The 16,436-nt window shown below is 39.7% G+C and overlaps 13 non-coding genes across 13 annotated transcripts; all 13 read left to right on the top strand.

The window, feature by feature from the left end:
- The first annotated feature begins 472 nt into the window (after nucleotides 1-472).
- Nucleotides 473-591, top strand: LOC142346766 (5S ribosomal RNA). Its single transcript, XR_012759811.1, has one exon. It is a non-coding gene; the product is annotated as a 5S ribosomal RNA (ribosomal RNA).
- A 1,136-nt stretch (nucleotides 592-1,727) lies between these two features.
- On the top strand, nucleotides 1,728-1,846 carry LOC142346765 (5S ribosomal RNA). The gene has a single exon (XR_012759810.1). It is a non-coding gene; the product is annotated as a 5S ribosomal RNA (ribosomal RNA).
- Nucleotides 1,847-2,982: 1,136 nt separating this feature from the next.
- On the top strand, nucleotides 2,983-3,101 carry LOC142346764 (5S ribosomal RNA). Its single transcript, XR_012759809.1, has one exon. It is a non-coding gene; the product is annotated as a 5S ribosomal RNA (ribosomal RNA).
- A 1,136-nt stretch (nucleotides 3,102-4,237) lies between these two features.
- Nucleotides 4,238-4,356, top strand: LOC142346763 (5S ribosomal RNA). The gene has a single exon (XR_012759808.1). It is a non-coding gene; the product is annotated as a 5S ribosomal RNA (ribosomal RNA).
- Nucleotides 4,357-5,492: 1,136 nt separating this feature from the next.
- Nucleotides 5,493-5,611, top strand: LOC142346762 (5S ribosomal RNA). The gene has a single exon (XR_012759807.1). It is a non-coding gene; the product is annotated as a 5S ribosomal RNA (ribosomal RNA).
- A 1,136-nt stretch (nucleotides 5,612-6,747) lies between these two features.
- Nucleotides 6,748-6,866, top strand: LOC142346761 (5S ribosomal RNA). The gene has a single exon (XR_012759806.1). It is a non-coding gene; the product is annotated as a 5S ribosomal RNA (ribosomal RNA).
- Nucleotides 6,867-8,002: 1,136 nt separating this feature from the next.
- Nucleotides 8,003-8,121, top strand: LOC142346759 (5S ribosomal RNA). Its single transcript, XR_012759804.1, has one exon. It is a non-coding gene; the product is annotated as a 5S ribosomal RNA (ribosomal RNA).
- Nucleotides 8,122-9,257: 1,136 nt separating this feature from the next.
- Nucleotides 9,258-9,376, top strand: LOC142346758 (5S ribosomal RNA). Its single transcript, XR_012759803.1, has one exon. It is a non-coding gene; the product is annotated as a 5S ribosomal RNA (ribosomal RNA).
- A 1,136-nt stretch (nucleotides 9,377-10,512) lies between these two features.
- Nucleotides 10,513-10,631, top strand: LOC142346757 (5S ribosomal RNA). The gene has a single exon (XR_012759802.1). It is a non-coding gene; the product is annotated as a 5S ribosomal RNA (ribosomal RNA).
- Nucleotides 10,632-11,767: 1,136 nt separating this feature from the next.
- LOC142346756 (5S ribosomal RNA) lies at nucleotides 11,768-11,886 on the top strand. The gene has a single exon (XR_012759801.1). It is a non-coding gene; the product is annotated as a 5S ribosomal RNA (ribosomal RNA).
- Nucleotides 11,887-13,022: 1,136 nt separating this feature from the next.
- On the top strand, nucleotides 13,023-13,141 carry LOC142346755 (5S ribosomal RNA). The gene has a single exon (XR_012759800.1). It is a non-coding gene; the product is annotated as a 5S ribosomal RNA (ribosomal RNA).
- Nucleotides 13,142-14,277: 1,136 nt separating this feature from the next.
- On the top strand, nucleotides 14,278-14,396 carry LOC142346754 (5S ribosomal RNA). Its single transcript, XR_012759799.1, has one exon. It is a non-coding gene; the product is annotated as a 5S ribosomal RNA (ribosomal RNA).
- Nucleotides 14,397-15,532: 1,136 nt separating this feature from the next.
- On the top strand, nucleotides 15,533-15,651 carry LOC142346753 (5S ribosomal RNA). The gene has a single exon (XR_012759798.1). It is a non-coding gene; the product is annotated as a 5S ribosomal RNA (ribosomal RNA).
- The last annotated feature ends 785 nt before the right edge of the window (nucleotides 15,652-16,436 follow it).

The following is a 16,436-nucleotide window of genomic DNA, read 5'->3' as shown; positions in this document are numbered from 1 at the left end:
TAGTGCAAATCGCTCAGTTCCATTCTTTAGGCTGCACTCCGCTAACGCAGAGTGCGTTCAAATAAAACTTATCAAATAGAGTTGATACTTACCTATTTAATAAGTTTATCACAACAATTAGGCTAAAAGCAATTCGCCACTGATTTTCCCAATTACCGGCCTAAACCCACTGAAGTCATGCTTCCGGTTCAATGTCCGGTTATACAGGTTCCCCGTACCCAATCCATCTGTGCTTTGTTTTGCTGCCGTTCCACTGTATTGTGGATGGTTGGAAGCAAAAAGTTTGCGCTTTTGTCATAATACACTGTTTGGCTACGAATTGCATAAATTATAACACAACCGTGGCTAAAATTGCATGTATTAAGTGACTATTTTGCAAACCGCAAGGCGGCCAGTTAAAGTAATCCTATATATGAATATAAGACTACAATACAATACTGTTGTATATAAATTCGCTCCCGCTCACGCAAATGCCTACGACCATACCATGTTGAATGCACCGGTTCTCGTCCGATCACCGAAGTTAAGCAACATTGGGCCTGGTTAGTACTTGGATGGGTGACCGCTTGGGAACACCAGGTGTTGTAGGCTTTTTCTTTTGAGTATTCAAACCTCATAGAATACTTTTATTCGATATTTACACTTTTTAGAGCCTCAAAAAGCCTCGGTGATCGAAAAAGTTAAGCCTCATCGAGCGCGGATACTTTTTTGGAAATGGGTAAAAACTTGTCCAAAATGGTTCGCTGTGCCAGATTTTTTTGTTTTATCCCAATCTATGGCTCAAGTGGAGCATGCCCACAAAAAATGAGCCAATTCGGACTAAAATTGACGATTTGGTGACCAAAACAAAGTTCGGTGATCGAAAAAGTTAAGCCTCATCGAGCGCGGATACTTTTTTGGAAATCGGTAAAAACTTGACCAAAACGGTTCGCTGTGCCCAATTTTTTTGTTTTATCCCAATCTATGGCTCAAGTGGAGCATGCCCACAAAAAATGAGCCAATTCGGACTAAAATTGACGATTTGGTGACCAAAACAAAGTTCGGTGATCGAAAAAGTTAAGCCTCATCGAGCGCGGATACTTTTTGTAAATGACAATTTCAGCAATAACCATTGCTCCAAACACACCCCATATACTTGTAAAGGCCATTCTAATAGTTCCCCTGCTTGCGTATACTGTATATTTGATATTTGGAACTGTCTCGGAAACATCAAAACTAATTGTAAATTTTCCCTTTATTAAACTAACTTTTAAGTTAGTGCAAATCGCTCAGTTCCATTCTTTAGGCTGCACTCCGCTAACGCAGAGTGCGTTCAAATAAAACTTATCAAATAGAGTTGATACTTACCTATTTAATAAGTTTATCACAACAATTAGGCTAAAAGCAATTCGCCACTGATTTTCCCAATTACCGGCCTAAACCCACTGAAGTCATGCTTCCGGTTCAATGTCCGGTTATACAGGTTCCCCGTACCCAATCCATCTGTGCTTTGTTTTGCTGCCGTTCCACTGTATTGTGGATGGTTGGAAGCAAAAAGTTTGCGCTTTTGTCATAATACACTGTTTGGCTACGAATTGCATAAATTATAACACAACCGTGGCTAAAATTGCATGTATTAAGTGACTATTTTGCAAACCGCAAGGCGGCCAGTTAAAGTAATCCTATATATGAATATAAGACTACAATACAATACTGTTGTATATAAATTCGCTCCCGCTCACGCAAATGCCTACGACCATACCATGTTGAATGCACCGGTTCTCGTCCGATCACCGAAGTTAAGCAACATTGGGCCTGGTTAGTACTTGGATGGGTGACCGCTTGGGAACACCAGGTGTTGTAGGCTTTTTCTTTTGAGTATTCAAACCTCATAGAATACTTTTATTCGATATTTACACTTTTTAGAGCCTCAAAAAGCCTCGGTGATCGAAAAAGTTAAGCCTCATCGAGCGCGGATACTTTTTTGGAAATGGGTAAAAACTTGTCCAAAATGGTTCGCTGTGCCAGATTTTTTTGTTTTATCCCAATCTATGGCTCAAGTGGAGCATGCCCACAAAAAATGAGCCAATTCGGACTAAAATTGACGATTTGGTGACCAAAACAAAGTTCGGTGATCGAAAAAGTTAAGCCTCATCGAGCGCGGATACTTTTTTGGAAATCGGTAAAAACTTGACCAAAACGGTTCGCTGTGCCCAATTTTTTTGTTTTATCCCAATCTATGGCTCAAGTGGAGCATGCCCACAAAAAATGAGCCAATTCGGACTAAAATTGACGATTTGGTGACCAAAACAAAGTTCGGTGATCGAAAAAGTTAAGCCTCATCGAGCGCGGATACTTTTTGTAAATGACAATTTCAGCAATAACCATTGCTCCAAACACACCCCATATACTTGTAAAGGCCATTCTAATAGTTCCCCTGCTTGCGTATACTGTATATTTGATATTTGGAACTGTCTCGGAAACATCAAAACTAATTGTAAATTTTCCCTTTATTAAACTAACTTTTAAGTTAGTGCAAATCGCTCAGTTCCATTCTTTAGGCTGCACTCCGCTAACGCAGAGTGCATTCAAATAAAACTTATCAAATAGAGTTGATACTTACCTATTTAATAAGTTTATCACAACAATTAGGCTAAAAGCAATTCGCCACTGATTTTCCCAATTACCGGCCTAAACCCACTGAAGTCATGCTTCCGGTTCAATGTCCGGTTATACAGGTTCCCCGTACCCAATCCATCTGTGCTTTGTTTTGCTGCCGTTCCACTGTATTGTGGATGGTTGGAAGCAAAAAGTTTGCGCTTTTGTCATAATACACTGTTTGGCTACGAATTGCATAAATTATAACACAACCGTGGCTAAAATTGCATGTATTAAGTGACTATTTTGCAAACCGCAAGGCGGCCAGTTAAAGTAATCCTATATATGAATATAAGACTACAATACAATACTGTTGTATATAAATTCGCTCCCGCTCACGCAAATGCCTACGACCATACCATGTTGAATGCACCGGTTCTCGTCCGATCACCGAAGTTAAGCAACATTGGGCCTGGTTAGTACTTGGATGGGTGACCGCTTGGGAACACCAGGTGTTGTAGGCTTTTTCTTTTGAGTATTCAAACCTCATAGAATACTTTTATTCGATATTTACACTTTTTAGAGCCTCAAAAAGCCTCGGTGATCGAAAAAGTTAAGCCTCATCGAGCGCGGATACTTTTTTGGAAATGGGTAAAAACTTGTCCAAAATGGTTCGCTGTGCCAGATTTTTTTGTTTTATCCCAATCTATGGCTCAAGTGGAGCATGCCCACAAAAAATGAGCCAATTCGGACTAAAATTGACGATTTGGTGACCAAAACAAAGTTCGGTGATCGAAAAAGTTAAGCCTCATCGAGCGCGGATACTTTTTTGGAAATCGGTAAAAACTTGACCAAAACGGTTCGCTGTGCCCAATTTTTTTGTTTTATCCCAATCTATGGCTCAAGTGGAGCATGCCCACAAAAAATGAGCCAATTCGGACTAAAATTGACGATTTGGTGACCAAAACAAAGTTCGGTGATCGAAAAAGTTAAGCCTCATCGAGCGCGGATACTTTTTGTAAATGACAATTTCAGCAATAACCATTGCTCCAAACACACCCCATATACTTGTAAAGGCCATTCTAATAGTTCCCCTGCTTGCGTATACTGTATATTTGATATTTGGAACTGTCTCGGAAACATCAAAACTAATTGTAAATTTTCCCTTTATTAAACTAACTTTTCAGTTAGTGCAAATCGCTCAGTTCCATTCTTTAGGCTGCACTCCGCTAACGCAGAGTGCATTCAAATAAAACTTATCAAATAGAGTTGATACTTACCTATTTAATAAGTTTATCACAACAATTAGGCTAAAAGCAATTCGCCACTGATTTTCCCAATTACCGGCCTAAACCCACTGAAGTCATGCTTCCGGTTCAATGTCCGGTTATACAGGTTCCCCGTACCCAATCCATCTGTGCTTTGTTTTGCTGCCGTTCCACTGTATTGTGGATGGTTGGAAGCAAAAAGTTTGCGCTTTTGTCATAATACACTGTTTGGCTACGAATTGCATAAATTATAACACAACCGTGGCTAAAATTGCATGTATTAAGTGACTATTTTGCAAACCGCAAGGCGGCCAGTTAAAGTAATCCTATATATGAATATAAGACTACAATACAATACTGTTGTATATAAATTCGCTCCCGCTCACGCAAATGCCTACGACCATACCATGTTGAATGCACCGGTTCTCGTCCGATCACCGAAGTTAAGCAACATTGGGCCTGGTTAGTACTTGGATGGGTGACCGCTTGGGAACACCAGGTGTTGTAGGCTTTTTCTTTTGAGTATTCAAACCTCATAGAATACTTTTATTCGATATTTACACTTTTTAGAGCCTCAAAAAGCCTCGGTGATCGAAAAAGTTAAGCCTCATCGAGCGCGGATACTTTTTTGGAAATGGGTAAAAACTTGTCCAAAATGGTTCGCTGTGCCAGATTTTTTTGTTTTATCCCAATCTATGGCTCAAGTGGAGCATGCCCACAAAAAATGAGCCAATTCGGACTAAAATTGACGATTTGGTGACCAAAACAAAGTTCGGTGATCGAAAAAGTTAAGCCTCATCGAGCGCGGATACTTTTTTGGAAATCGGTAAAAACTTGACCAAAACGGTTCGCTGTGCCCAATTTTTTTGTTTTATCCCAATCTATGGCTCAAGTGGAGCATGCCCACAAAAAATGAGCCAATTCGGACTAAAATTGACGATTTGGTGACCAAAACAAAGTTCGGTGATCGAAAAAGTTAAGCCTCATCGAGCGCGGATACTTTTTGTAAATGACAATTTCAGCAATAACCATTGCTCCAAACACACCCCATATACTTGTAAAGGCCATTCTAATAGTTCCCCTGCTTGCGTATACTGTATATTTGATATTTGGAACTGTCTCGGAAACATCAAAACTAATTGTAAATTTTCCCTTTATTAAACTAACTTTTAAGTTAGTGCAAATCGCTCAGTTCCATTCTTTAGGCTGCACTCCGCTAACGCAGAGTGCGTTCAAATAAAACTTATCAAATAGAGTTGATACTTACCTATTTAATAAGTTTATCACAACAATTAGGCTAAAAGCAATTCGCCACTGATTTTCCCAATTACCGGCCTAAACCCACTGAAGTCATGCTTCCGGTTCAATGTCCGGTTATACAGGTTCCCCGTACCCAATCCATCTGTGCTTTGTTTTGCTGCCGTTCCACTGTATTGTGGATGGTTGGAAGCAAAAAGTTTGCGCTTTTGTCATAATACACTGTTTGGCTACGAATTGCATAAATTATAACACAACCGTGGCTAAAATTGCATGTATTAAGTGACTATTTTGCAAACCGCAAGGCGGCCAGTTAAAGTAATCCTATATATGAATATAAGACTACAATACAATACTGTTGTATATAAATTCGCTCCCGCTCACGCAAATGCCTACGACCATACCATGTTGAATGCACCGGTTCTCGTCCGATCACCGAAGTTAAGCAACATTGGGCCTGGTTAGTACTTGGATGGGTGACCGCTTGGGAACACCAGGTGTTGTAGGCTTTTTCTTTTGAGTATTCAAACCTCATAGAATACTTTTATTCGATATTTACACTTTTTAGAGCCTCAAAAAGCCTCGGTGATCGAAAAAGTTAAGCCTCATCGAGCGCGGATACTTTTTTGGAAATGGGTAAAAACTTGTCCAAAATGGTTCGCTGTGCCAGATTTTTTTGTTTTATCCCAATCTATGGCTCAAGTGGAGCATGCCCACAAAAAATGAGCCAATTCGGACTAAAATTGACGATTTGGTGACCAAAACAAAGTTCGGTGATCGAAAAAGTTAAGCCTCATCGAGCGCGGATACTTTTTTGGAAATCGGTAAAAACTTGACCAAAACGGTTCGCTGTGCCCAATTTTTTTGTTTTATCCCAATCTATGGCTCAAGTGGAGCATGCCCACAAAAAATGAGCCAATTCGGACTAAAATTGACGATTTGGTGACCAAAACAAAGTTCGGTGATCGAAAAAGTTAAGCCTCATCGAGCGCGGATACTTTTTGTAAATGACAATTTCAGCAATAACCATTGCTCCAAACACACCCCATATACTTGTAAAGGCCATTCTAATAGTTCCCCTGCTTGCGTATACTGTATATTTGATATTTGGAACTGTCTCGGAAACATCAAAACTAATTGTAAATTTTCCCTTTATTAAACTAACTTTTAAGTTAGTGCAAATCGCTCAGTTCCATTCTTTAGGCTGCACTCCGCTAACGCAGAGTGCATTCAAATAAAACTTATCAAATAGAGTTGATACTTACCTATTTAATAAGTTTATCACAACAATTAGGCTAAAAGCAATTCGCCACTGATTTTCCCAATTACCGGCCTAAACCCACTGAAGTCATGCTTCCGGTTCAATGTCCGGTTATACAGGTTCCCCGTACCCAATCCATCTGTGCTTTGTTTTGCTGCCGTTCCACTGTATTGTGGATGGTTGGAAGCAAAAAGTTTGCGCTTTTGTCATAATACACTGTTTGGCTACGAATTGCATAAATTATAACACAACCGTGGCTAAAATTGCATGTATTAAGTGACTATTTTGCAAACCGCAAGGCGGCCAGTTAAAGTAATCCTATATATGAATATAAGACTACAATACAATACTGTTGTATATAAATTCGCTCCCGCTCACGCAAATGCCTACGACCATACCATGTTGAATGCACCGGTTCTCGTCCGATCACCGAAGTTAAGCAACATTGGGCCTGGTTAGTACTTGGATGGGTGACCGCTTGGGAACACCAGGTGTTGTAGGCTTTTTCTTTTGAGTATTCAAACCTCATAGAATACTTTTATTCGATATTTACACTTTTTAGAGCCTCAAAAAGCCTCGGTGATCGAAAAAGTTAAGCCTCATCGAGCGCGGATACTTTTTTGGAAATGGGTAAAAACTTGTCCAAAATGGTTCGCTGTGCCAGATTTTTTTGTTTTATCCCAATCTATGGCTCAAGTGGAGCATGCCCACAAAAAATGAGCCAATTCGGACTAAAATTGACGATTTGGTGACCAAAACAAAGTTCGGTGATCGAAAAAGTTAAGCCTCATCGAGCGCGGATACTTTTTTGGAAATCGGTAAAAACTTGACCAAAACGGTTCGCTGTGCCCAATTTTTTTGTTTTATCCCAATCTATGGCTCAAGTGGAGCATGCCCACAAAAAATGAGCCAATTCGGACTAAAATTGACGATTTGGTGACCAAAACAAAGTTCGGTGATCGAAAAAGTTAAGCCTCATCGAGCGCGGATACTTTTTGTAAATGACAATTTCAGCAATAACCATTGCTCCAAACACACCCCATATACTTGTAAAGGCCATTCTAATAGTTCCCCTGCTTGCGTATACTGTATATTTGATATTTGGAACTGTCTCGGAAACATCAAAACTAATTGTAAATTTTCCCTTTATTAAACTAACTTTTCAGTTAGTGCAAATCGCTCAGTTCCATTCTTTAGGCTGCACTCCGCTAACGCAGAGTGCATTCAAATAAAACTTATCAAATAGAGTTGATACTTACCTATTTAATAAGTTTATCACAACAATTAGGCTAAAAGCAATTCGCCACTGATTTTCCCAATTACCGGCCTAAACCCACTGAAGTCATGCTTCCGGTTCAATGTCCGGTTATACAGGTTCCCCGTACCCAATCCATCTGTGCTTTGTTTTGCTGCCGTTCCACTGTATTGTGGATGGTTGGAAGCAAAAAGTTTGCGCTTTTGTCATAATACACTGTTTGGCTACGAATTGCATAAATTATAACACAACCGTGGCTAAAATTGCATGTATTAAGTGACTATTTTGCAAACCGCAAGGCGGCCAGTTAAAGTAATCCTATATATGAATATAAGACTACAATACAATACTGTTGTATATAAATTCGCTCCCGCTCACGCAAATGCCTACGACCATACCATGTTGAATGCACCGGTTCTCGTCCGATCACCGAAGTTAAGCAACATTGGGCCTGGTTAGTACTTGGATGGGTGACCGCTTGGGAACACCAGGTGTTGTAGGCTTTTTCTTTTGAGTATTCAAACCTCATAGAATACTTTTATTCGATATTTACACTTTTTAGAGCCTCAAAAAGCCTCGGTGATCGAAAAAGTTAAGCCTCATCGAGCGCGGATACTTTTTTGGAAATGGGTAAAAACTTGTCCAAAATGGTTCGCTGTGCCAGATTTTTTTGTTTTATCCCAATCTATGGCTCAAGTGGAGCATGCCCACAAAAAATGAGCCAATTCGGACTAAAATTGACGATTTGGTGACCAAAACAAAGTTCGGTGATCGAAAAAGTTAAGCCTCATCGAGCGCGGATACTTTTTTGGAAATCGGTAAAAACTTGACCAAAACGGTTCGCTGTGCCCAATTTTTTTGTTTTATCCCAATCTATGGCTCAAGTGGAGCATGCCCACAAAAAATGAGCCAATTCGGACTAAAATTGACGATTTGGTGACCAAAACAAAGTTCGGTGATCGAAAAAGTTAAGCCTCATCGAGCGCGGATACTTTTTGTAAATGACAATTTCAGCAATAACCATTGCTCCAAACACACCCCATATACTTGTAAAGGCCATTCTAATAGTTCCCCTGCTTGCGTATACTGTATATTTGATATTTGGAACTGTCTCGGAAACATCAAAACTAATTGTAAATTTTCCCTTTATTAAACTAACTTTTAAGTTAGTGCAAATCGCTCAGTTCCATTCTTTAGGCTGCACTCCGCTAACGCAGAGTGCGTTCAAATAAAACTTATCAAATAGAGTTGATACTTACCTATTTAATAAGTTTATCACAACAATTAGGCTAAAAGCAATTCGCCACTGATTTTCCCAATTACCGGCCTAAACCCACTGAAGTCATGCTTCCGGTTCAATGTCCGGTTATACAGGTTCCCCGTACCCAATCCATCTGTGCTTTGTTTTGCTGCCGTTCCACTGTATTGTGGATGGTTGGAAGCAAAAAGTTTGCGCTTTTGTCATAATACACTGTTTGGCTACGAATTGCATAAATTATAACACAACCGTGGCTAAAATTGCATGTATTAAGTGACTATTTTGCAAACCGCAAGGCGGCCAGTTAAAGTAATCCTATATATGAATATAAGACTACAATACAATACTGTTGTATATAAATTCGCTCCCGCTCACGCAAATGCCTACGACCATACCATGTTGAATGCACCGGTTCTCGTCCGATCACCGAAGTTAAGCAACATTGGGCCTGGTTAGTACTTGGATGGGTGACCGCTTGGGAACACCAGGTGTTGTAGGCTTTTTCTTTTGAGTATTCAAACCTCATAGAATACTTTTATTCGATATTTACACTTTTTAGAGCCTCAAAAAGCCTCGGTGATCGAAAAAGTTAAGCCTCATCGAGCGCGGATACTTTTTTGGAAATGGGTAAAAACTTGTCCAAAATGGTTCGCTGTGCCAGATTTTTTTGTTTTATCCCAATCTATGGCTCAAGTGGAGCATGCCCACAAAAAATGAGCCAATTCGGACTAAAATTGACGATTTGGTGACCAAAACAAAGTTCGGTGATCGAAAAAGTTAAGCCTCATCGAGCGCGGATACTTTTTTGGAAATCGGTAAAAACTTGACCAAAACGGTTCGCTGTGCCCAATTTTTTTGTTTTATCCCAATCTATGGCTCAAGTGGAGCATGCCCACAAAAAATGAGCCAATTCGGACTAAAATTGACGATTTGGTGACCAAAACAAAGTTCGGTGATCGAAAAAGTTAAGCCTCATCGAGCGCGGATACTTTTTGTAAATGACAATTTCAGCAATAACCATTGCTCCAAACACACCCCATATACTTGTAAAGGCCATTCTAATAGTTCCCCTGCTTGCGTATACTGTATATTTGATATTTGGAACTGTCTCGGAAACATCAAAACTAATTGTAAATTTTCCCTTTATTAAACTAACTTTTCAGTTAGTGCAAATCGCTCAGTTCCATTCTTTAGGCTGCACTCCGCTAACGCAGAGTGCATTCAAATAAAACTTATCAAATAGAGTTGATACTTACCTATTTAATAAGTTTATCACAACAATTAGGCTAAAAGCAATTCGCCACTGATTTTCCCAATTACCGGCCTAAACCCACTGAAGTCATGCTTCCGGTTCAATGTCCGGTTATACAGGTTCCCCGTACCCAATCCATCTGTGCTTTGTTTTGCTGCCGTTCCACTGTATTGTGGATGGTTGGAAGCAAAAAGTTTGCGCTTTTGTCATAATACACTGTTTGGCTACGAATTGCATAAATTATAACACAACCGTGGCTAAAATTGCATGTATTAAGTGACTATTTTGCAAACCGCAAGGCGGCCAGTTAAAGTAATCCTATATATGAATATAAGACTACAATACAATACTGTTGTATATAAATTCGCTCCCGCTCACGCAAATGCCTACGACCATACCATGTTGAATGCACCGGTTCTCGTCCGATCACCGAAGTTAAGCAACATTGGGCCTGGTTAGTACTTGGATGGGTGACCGCTTGGGAACACCAGGTGTTGTAGGCTTTTTCTTTTGAGTATTCAAACCTCATAGAATACTTTTATTCGATATTTACACTTTTTAGAGCCTCAAAAAGCCTCGGTGATCGAAAAAGTTAAGCCTCATCGAGCGCGGATACTTTTTTGGAAATGGGTAAAAACTTGTCCAAAATGGTTCGCTGTGCCAGATTTTTTTGTTTTATCCCAATCTATGGCTCAAGTGGAGCATGCCCACAAAAAATGAGCCAATTCGGACTAAAATTGACGATTTGGTGACCAAAACAAAGTTCGGTGATCGAAAAAGTTAAGCCTCATCGAGCGCGGATACTTTTTTGGAAATCGGTAAAAACTTGACCAAAACGGTTCGCTGTGCCCAATTTTTTTGTTTTATCCCAATCTATGGCTCAAGTGGAGCATGCCCACAAAAAATGAGCCAATTCGGACTAAAATTGACGATTTGGTGACCAAAACAAAGTTCGGTGATCGAAAAAGTTAAGCCTCATCGAGCGCGGATACTTTTTGTAAATGACAATTTCAGCAATAACCATTGCTCCAAACACACCCCATATACTTGTAAAGGCCATTCTAATAGTTCCCCTGCTTGCGTATACTGTATATTTGATATTTGGAACTGTCTCGGAAACATCAAAACTAATTGTAAATTTTCCCTTTATTAAACTAACTTTTCAGTTAGTGCAAATCGCTCAGTTCCATTCTTTAGGCTGCACTCCGCTAACGCAGAGTGCATTCAAATAAAACTTATCAAATAGAGTTGATACTTACCTATTTAATAAGTTTATCACAACAATTAGGCTAAAAGCAATTCGCCACTGATTTTCCCAATTACCGGCCTAAACCCACTGAAGTCATGCTTCCGGTTCAATGTCCGGTTATACAGGTTCCCCGTACCCAATCCATCTGTGCTTTGTTTTGCTGCCGTTCCACTGTATTGTGGATGGTTGGAAGCAAAAAGTTTGCGCTTTTGTCATAATACACTGTTTGGCTACGAATTGCATAAATTATAACACAACCGTGGCTAAAATTGCATGTATTAAGTGACTATTTTGCAAACCGCAAGGCGGCCAGTTAAAGTAATCCTATATATGAATATAAGACTACAATACAATACTGTTGTATATAAATTCGCTCCCGCTCACGCAAATGCCTACGACCATACCATGTTGAATGCACCGGTTCTCGTCCGATCACCGAAGTTAAGCAACATTGGGCCTGGTTAGTACTTGGATGGGTGACCGCTTGGGAACACCAGGTGTTGTAGGCTTTTTCTTTTGAGTATTCAAACCTCATAGAATACTTTTATTCGATATTTACACTTTTTAGAGCCTCAAAAAGCCTCGGTGATCGAAAAAGTTAAGCCTCATCGAGCGCGGATACTTTTTTGGAAATGGGTAAAAACTTGTCCAAAATGGTTCGCTGTGCCAGATTTTTTTGTTTTATCCCAATCTATGGCTCAAGTGGAGCATGCCCACAAAAAATGAGCCAATTCGGACTAAAATTGACGATTTGGTGACCAAAACAAAGTTCGGTGATCGAAAAAGTTAAGCCTCATCGAGCGCGGATACTTTTTTGGAAATCGGTAAAAACTTGACCAAAACGGTTCGCTGTGCCCAATTTTTTTGTTTTATCCCAATCTATGGCTCAAGTGGAGCATGCCCACAAAAAATGAGCCAATTCGGACTAAAATTGACGATTTGGTGACCAAAACAATGTTCGGTGATCGAAAAAGTTAAGCCTCATCGAGCGCGGATACTTTTTGTAAATGACAATTTCAGCAATAACCATTGCTCCAAACACACCCCATATACTTGTAAAGGCCATTCTAATAGTTCCCCTGCTTGCGTATACTGTATATTTGATATTTGGAACTGTCTCGGAAACATCAAAACTAATTGTAAATTTTCCCTTTATTAAACTAACTTTTAAGTTAGTGCAAATCGCTCAGTTCCATTATTTAGGCTGCACTCCGCTAACGCAGAGTGCATTCAAATAAAACTTATCAAATAGAGTTGATACTTACCTATTTAATAAGTTTATCACAACAATTAGGCTAAAAGCAATTCGCCACTGATTTTCCCAATTACCGGCCTAAACCCACTGAAGTCATGCTTCCGGTTCAATGTCCGGTTATACAGGTTCCCCGTACCCAATCCATCTGTGCTTTGTTTTGCTGCCGTTCCACTGTATTGTGGATGGTTGGAAGCAAAAAGTTTGCGCTTTTGTCATAATACACTGTTTGGCTACGAATTGCATAAATTATAACACAACCGTGGCTAAAATTGCATGTATTAAGTGACTATTTTGCAAACCGCAAGGCGGCCAGTTAAAGTAATCCTATATATGAATATAAGACTACAATACAATACTGTTGTATATAAATTCGCTCCCGCTCACGCAAATGCCTACGACCATACCATGTTGAATGCACCGGTTCTCGTCCGATCACCGAAGTTAAGCAACATTGGGCCTGGTTAGTACTTGGATGGGTGACCGCTTGGGAACACCAGGTGTTGTAGGCTTTTTCTTTTGAGTATTCAAACCTCATAGAATACTTTTATTCGATATTTACACTTTTTAGAGCCTCAAAAAGCCTCGGTGATCGAAAAAGTTAAGCCTCATCGAGCGCGGATACTTTTTTGGAAATGGGTAAAAACTTGTCCAAAATGGTTCGCTGTGCCAGATTTTTTTGTTTTATCCCAATCTATGGCTCAAGTGGAGCATGCCCACAAAAAATGAGCCAATTCGGACTAAAATTGACGATTTGGTGACCAAAACAAAGTTCGGTGATCGAAAAAGTTAAGCCTCATCGAGCGCGGATACTTTTTTGGAAATCGGTAAAAACTTGACCAAAACGGTTCGCTGTGCCCAATTTTTTTGTTTTATCCCAATCTATGGCTCAAGTGGAGCATGCCCACAAAAAATGAGCCAATTCGGACTAAAATTGACGATTTGGTGACCAAAACAAAGTTCGGTGATCGAAAAAGTTAAGCCTCATCGAGCGCGGATACTTTTTGTAAATGACAATTTCAGCAATAACCATTGCTCCAAACACACCCCATATACTTGTAAAGGCCATTCTAATAGTTCCCCTGCTTGCGAATACTGTATATTTGATATTTGGAACTGTCTCGGAAACATCAAAACTAATTGTAAATTTTCCCTTTATTAAACTAACTTTTCAGTTAGTGCAAATCGCTCAGTTCCATTCTTTAGGCTGCACTCCGCTAACGCAGAGTGCATTCAAATAAAACTTATCAAATAGAGTTGATACTTACCTATTTAATAAGTTTATCACAACAATTAGGCTAAAAGCAATTCGCCACTGATTTTCCCAATTACCGGCCTAAACCCACTGAAGTCATGCTTCCGGTTCAATGTCCGGTTATACAGGTTCCCCGTACCCAATCCATCTGTGCTTTGTTTTGCTGCCGTTCCACTGTATTGTGGATGGTTGGAAGCAAAAAGTTTGCGCTTTTGTCATAATACACTGTTTGGCTACGAATTGCATAAATTATAACACAACCGTGGCTAAAATTGCATGTATTAAGTGACTATTTTGCAAACCGCAAGGCGGCCAGTTAAAGTAATCCTATATATGAATATAAGACTACAATACAATACTGTTGTATATAAATTCGCTCCCGCTCACGCAAATGCCTACGACCATACCATGTTGAATGCACCGGTTCTCGTCCGATCACCGAAGTTAAGCAACATTGGGCCTGGTTAGTACTTGGATGGGTGACCGCTTGGGAACACCAGGTGTTGTAGGCTTTTTCTTTTGAGTATTCAAACCTCATAGAATACTTTTATTCGATATTTACACTTTTTAGAGCCTCAAAAAGCCTCGGTGATCGAAAAAGTTAAGCCTCATCGAGCGCGGATACTTTTTTGGAAATGGGTAAAAACTTGTCCAAAATGGTTCGCTGTGCCAGATTTTTTTGTTTTATCCCAATCTATGGCTCAAGTGGAGCATGCCCACAAAAAATGAGCCAATTCGGACTAAAATTGACGATTTGGTGACCAAAACAAAGTTCGGTGATCGAAAAAGTTAAGCCTCATCGAGCGCGGATACTTTTTTGGAAATCGGTAAAAACTTGACCAAAACGGTTCGCTGTGCCCAATTTTTTTGTTTTATCCCAATCTATGGCTCAAGTGGAGCATGCCCACAAAAAATGAGCCAATTCGGACTAAAATTGACGATTTGGTGACCAAAACAAAGTTCGGTGATCGAAAAAGTTAAGCCTCATCGAGCGCGGATACTTTTTGTAAATGACAATTTCAGCAATAACCATTGCTCCAAACACACCCCATATACTTGTAAAGGCCATTCTAATAGTTCCCCTGCTTGCGAATACTGTATATTTGATATTTGGAACTGTCTCGGAAACATCAAAACTAATTGTAAATTTTCCCTTTATTAAACTAACTTTTCAGTTAGTGCAAATCGCTCAGTTCCATTCTTTAGGCTGCACTCCGCTAACGCAGAGTGCATTCAAATAAAACTTATCAAATAGAGTTGATACTTACCTATTTAATAAGTTTATCACAACAATTAGGCTAAAAGCAATTCGCCACTGATTTTCCCAATTACCGGCCTAAACCCACTGAAGTCATGCTTCCGGTTCAATGTCCGGTTATACAGGTTCCCCGTACCCAATCCATCTGTGCTTTGTTTTGCTGCCGTTCCACTGTATTGTGGATGGTTGGAAGCAAAAAGTTTGCGCTTTTGTCATAATACACTGTTTGGCTACGAATTGCATAAATTATAACACAACCGTGGCTAAAATTGCATGTATTAAGTGACTATTTTGCAAACCGCAAGGCGGCCAGTTAAAGTAATCCTATATATGAATATAAGACTACAATACAATACTGTTGTATATAAATTCGCTCCCGCTCACGCAAATGCCTACGACCATACCATGTTGAATGCACCGGTTCTCGTCCGATCACCGAAGTTAAGCAACATTGGGCCTGGTTAGTACTTGGATGGGTGACCGCTTGGGAACACCAGGTGTTGTAGGCTTTTTCTTTTGAGTATTCAAACCTCATAGAATACTTTTATTCGATATTTACACTTTTTAGAGCCTCAAAAAGCCTCGGTGATCGAAAAAGTTAAGCCTCATCGAGCGCGGATACTTTTTTGGAAATGGGTAAAAACTTGTCCAAAATGGTTCGCTGTGCCAGATTTTTTTGTTTTATCCCAATCTATGGCTCAAGTGGAGCATGCCCACAAAAAATGAGCCAATTCGGACTAAAATTGACGATTTGGTGACCAAAACAAAGTTCGGTGATCGAAAAAGTTAAGCCTCATCGAGCGCGGATACTTTTTTGGAAATCGGTAAAAACTTGACCAAAACGGTTCGCTGTGCCCAATTTTTTTGTTTTATCCCAATCTATGGCTCAAGTGGAGCATGCCCACAAAAAATGAGCCAATTCGGACTAAAATTGACGATTTGGTGACCAAAACAAAGTTCGGTGATCGAAAAAGTTAAGCCTCATCGAGCGCGGATACTTTTTGTAAATGACAATTTCAGCAATAACCATTGCTCCAAACACACCCCATATACTTGTAAAGGCCATTCTAATAGTTCCCCTGCTTGCGTATACTGTATATTTGATATTTGGAACTGTCTCGGAAACATCAAAACTAATTGTAAATTTTCCCTTTATTAAACTAACTTTTCAGTTAGTGCAAATCGCTCAGTTCCATTCTTTAGGCTGCACTCCGCTAACGCAGAGTGCATTCAAATAAAACTTATCAAATAGAGTTGATACTTACCTATTTAATAAGTTTATCACAACAATTAG

The sequence above is a fragment of the Convolutriloba macropyga genome, chromosome 9 (assembly GCF_964194025.1).
Source record: "Convolutriloba macropyga chromosome 9, txConMacr16.3, whole genome shotgun sequence".
Lineage (NCBI taxonomy): Eukaryota > Metazoa > Xenacoelomorpha > Acoela > Convolutidae > Convolutriloba > Convolutriloba macropyga.
This window is presented reverse-complemented; position numbering and strand designations above follow the sequence as displayed.